This window comes from Vigna unguiculata, unplaced genomic scaffold (genome assembly GCF_037176805.1).
Source record: "Vigna unguiculata cultivar grain cowpea cultivar isolate G323 ecotype 2 unplaced genomic scaffold, ASM3717680v1 ptg000238l, whole genome shotgun sequence".
Taxonomy (NCBI): domain Eukaryota; kingdom Viridiplantae; phylum Streptophyta; class Magnoliopsida; order Fabales; family Fabaceae; genus Vigna; species Vigna unguiculata.
Window position 1 is genome coordinate 40,001 of NW_028196875.1, and position 5,000 is coordinate 45,000.

The window sequence follows — 5,000 nt, forward strand, 5'->3', positions numbered from 1 at the left end:
TTGGGGGAAGAGTCCGCACGAATCGGATTTTTTGAGGAACATGTCACGAGAGAATTGGATTTGGTTAGACAATGTGTGGTTGGGAAACAAGGATCGGTTTTTTAGCAAGGTACGGAATGTATCATCAAATCTTCAATATGATTCCACGAGATCTAGTTTCATTCAAGTAACGGATTCTAGCCAATTGAAAGGATCTTCTGATCAATCCAAGGATTCTTTCGATTCCATTAGGAATGAGGATTCGAAATATCACACATTGATCAATCAAAGAGAGATTCAACAACTAAAAGAAAGATCGATTCTTTGTTGGGATCCTTCCTTTCTTCAAACGGAACGAACAGAGATAGAATCAGAGCGATTCCTTAAAATCCTTTCTGGATATTCCTCAATGTGCCGACTATTCATGGAACGTGAGAAGCAGATGAATAATCATCTGCTTCCGGAAGAAATCGAAGAATTTTTTGGGAATCCTGCAAGAGCCACTCGTTCTTTTTTCTCTGACAGATGGTCAGAACTTCATCTGGGTTCGAATCCTACTGATAGGTCTACTAGAGATCAGAAATTGTTGAAAAAAGAACAAAAGAAACATCTTGCTTTTTCCAGGCGATCGGAAAAGAAAGAAATAGTGAATTTATTCAAGATAATTATGTACTTACAAAATACCGTCTCAATTCATCCTATTTCATCCTATCGAGGATGTGATATGGTTCCAAAGGGTGAACTGGACAGTTCCAATAAGATTTCATTCTTGAACAAAAATCCATTTTGGGGTTTATTTCATCTATTCCATGACCGGAACAGGGGGAGATACACGTTACACCACGATTTTGAATCAGAAGATATATTTCAAGAAATGGCAGATCTATTCACTCTATCAATAACCGAGCCGGATCTGGTGTATCATAAGGAATTTGATTTTTCTATGGATTCCTCCGGATTGGATCAAAAACATTTCTTGAATGAGTTATTGAACTCCAGGGATGAATCGAAAAAGCACTCTTTATTGGTTCTACCTCCTCTTTTTTATGAAGAGAATGAATCTTTTTATCGAAGGATCATAAAAAAATGGGTCCAGACCTCTTGCGGAAATAATGTGGAAGATCCAAAACCTAAAATAGTTGTATTTGCTAGCAACAACATAATGGAGGCAGTCAATCAATATAGATTGATCCGAAATCTGATTCAAATCCAATATAGCACCCATGGTTACATAAGAAATGTATTGAATCGATTCAATTGCAACTTCGAATATGGAATTCAAAGGTATCAAATAGGAAATGATACTCTGAATCATCGAACTAGAATGAAATACACGATCAACCAACATTTATCAAATTTGAAAAAGAGTCAGAAGAAGTGGTTCGATCCTCTTATTTTGATTTCTCGAACGGAGAGATCTATGAATTGGGATCCTAATGTATATAGATACAAATGGTCCAATGGGAGCAAGAATTTCCAGGAACATTTGGACTATTTCATTTCTGAGCAGAATAGCCGTTTTCAAGTAGTGTTCGATCGATTACATATTAATCAATATTCGATTGATTGGTCTGAGGTTATCGACAAAAAAGATTTGTCTAAGTCACTTTGTTTATTTTTGTCCAAGTTACTTCTTTTTTTGCCCAAGTTTCTTCTCTTTTTGTCTAACTCACTTCCTTCTTTTTTATTTGTGAGTTTTGGGGGTATCCCCATTCATAGGTCCGAGATCCACATCTATGAATTGAAAGGTCCGAATGATCCACTCTGTAATCAGTTATTAGAATCAATAGGTCTTCAAATCTTTCATTTGAAAAAAAGGAAACCCTTATTATTGGATGACCAAGATACTTCCCAAAAATCGAAATTCTTGATCAATGGAGGAACAATATCACCATTTTTGTTCAATAAGATACCAAAGTGGATGATTGACTCATTCCATACTAGAAAGAATCGCAGGAAATCTTTTGATAACACAGATTCCTATTTCTCAATGATATCCCACGATCCAGACAATTGGCTGAATCCCGTGAAACCATTTCATAGAAGTTCATTGATATACTATTTTTATAAAGCAAATCGACTTCGATTCTTGAATAATCAATATCACTTCTGCTTCTATTGTAACAAAAGATTCCCTTTTTATGTGGAAAAGGCCCGTATCAATAATTATGATTTTACGTATGGACAATTCCTCAAAATCTTGTTCATTCGCAACAAAATCTTTTCTTTTTGCGATGGTCAAAAAAAACATGCTTTTTTGAAGAGAGATACTATTTCACCAATCGAGTTACAGGTATCTAACATATTGATACCTAACGATTTTCCGCAAAGTGGCGACGAAGGGTATAACTTCTACAAATCTTTCCATTTTCCAATTCGATACGATCCATTCGTTCGTGGAGCTATTTACTCGATCGCAGACATTTCTGGAACACCTCTAACAGAGGGACAAATAGTCCATTTTGAAAAAACTTATTGTCAACCTCTTTCAGATATGAATATACCTGATTCAGAAGGGAAGAACTTGTATCAGTATCTCAATTTCAATTCAAACATGGGTTGGATTCACACTCCATGTTCTGAGAAATATTTACCATCCGAAAAAAGGAAAAAACGGAGTTCTTGTCTACAAAAATGCCTTGAGAAAGGTCAGATGTATAGAACCTTTCAACAAGATAGTGTTTTTTCAACTCTCTCAAAATGGAATCTATTCCAAACATATATACCATGGTTCCTTACCTCGACGGGGTACAAATATCTAAATTTCATATTTTTAGATACTTTTTCAGACCTATTGCCGATACTAAGTAGCAGCCAAAAATTTGTATCCATTTTTCATGATATTATGCATGGGTCAGATATATTATGGCGAATTCGTCAGATTCCATTGTGTCTTCCACAATGGAATCTGATAAGTGAGATTCCGGGTAATTGTTTCCATAATCTTCTTCTGTCCGAAGAAATGACTCATCGAAATAATGAGTTACTATTGATATCGACACATCTGAGATCGCTAAATGTTCAGGAGTTCTTCTATTCAATCCTTTTCCTTCTCCTTGTTGCTGGATATCTCGTTCGTACACATCTTCTCTTTGTTTCTCGAGTCTATAGTGAGTTACAGACAGAGTTCGAAAAGGTAAAATCTTTGATGATTCCATCATACATGATTGAGTTGCGAAAACTTCTGGATAGGTATCCTACATCTGAACTGAATTCTTTCTGGTTAAAGAATATCTTTCTAGTTGCTCTGGAACAATTAGGAGATTCTCTAGAAGAAATACGGAGTTTTGCTTTTGGTAGCAACATGCTATGGGGTGGTGGTCCCGCTTATGGGGTCAAATCCATACGTTCTAAGAATAAATATTGGAATCTCATCGATCTCATAAGTATTATACCAAATCCCATCAATCGAATCGCTTTTTCGAGAAATACGAGACATCTAAGTCATCCAAGTAAAGCAATCTATTCCTTGATAAGAAAAATAAAAAACGTGAATGGTGATTGGATTGATGATCAAATAGAATCCTGGGTCTCGAACACTGATTCGATTGATGATAAAGAAAAAGAATTCTTGGTTCAGTTTTCTACCTTAACAACAGAAAAAAGGATTGATCAAATTCTATTGAGTCTTACTCATAGTGATCTTTTATCAAAGAATAACTCTGGTTATCAAATAAGTGAACAACCGGGAGCAATTTACTTACGATACTTAGTTGACATTCAAAAAAAGTATCTAATGATTTATGAATTCAATACATCCTGTTTAGTAGAAAGACGTATATTCCTTGCTAATTATCAGACAATTACTTATTCACACACCTTGTGGGGGGCTAATAGTTTGCATTTCCCATCTCATGGAAAACCCTTTTCGCTCCGCTTAGCCCTACCTCCCCCTAGTAGGGGTATTTTAGTGATAGGTTCTATAGGAACTGGACGATCCTATTTGGTCAAATACCTAGCGACAAACTCCTATGTTCCTTTCATTACAGTATTTCTGAACAAGTTCCTGGATAACAAGCCTAAGGGTTTTCTTATTGATAATAGTGACTATATTGATGATAGTGACGATATTGATGATAGTGACGATATTGATGATAGTGACGATAGTGACGATATCGACCGTGACCTTGATATGGAGCTGGAGCTTCTAACTATGATGAATACGCTAACTATGGATATGATGCCAGAAATAGACCGATTTTATATCACCTTTCACTTCGAATTAGCAAAAGCAATGTCTCCTTGCATAATATGGATTCCTAACATTCATGATCTGGATGTGACTGAGTCGAATTACTTATCCCTCGGTCTTTTAGTGAACTATCTCTCCAGGGATTGTGAAAGATGTTCCACTAGAAATATTCTTGTTATTGCTTCGACTCATATTCCCCAAAAAGTAGATCCAGCTCTAATAGCTCCGAATAAATTCAATACATGCATTAAGATACGAAGGCTTCTTATTCCACAACAACGAAAACACTTTTTCACTCTTTCATATACTAGGGGATTTCACTTGGAAAAGAAAATGTCCCATACTAATGGATTCGGGTCCACGACGATGGGTTCAAATGTACGAGATCTTGTAGCACTTAACAATGAGGCCCTATCGATTAGTATTATACAAAAAAAAATCCATCATAGACACTAATATAATTAGTTCTGTTCTTCATAGACAAACTTGGGATTTCCGATCTCAGGTAAGATCGGTTCAGGATCATGGGATCCTTTTCTATCAGATAGGAAGGGCTGTTTCACAAAATGTACTTCTAAGTAATTGCTCCATAGATCCTATATCTATCTATATGAAGAAGAAATCATGTGACGGGGGGGATTCTTATTTGTACAAATGGTACTTCGAACTTGGAACGAGTATGAAGAAATTAACGATACTTCTTTACCTTTTGAGTTGTTCTGCCGGATCGGTCGCTCAAGACCTTTGGTCTCTACCCGGACCTGATGAAAAAAATGGGATCACATCTTATGGACTCGTTGAGAAGAATTATGATCTAGTTCATGGCCTA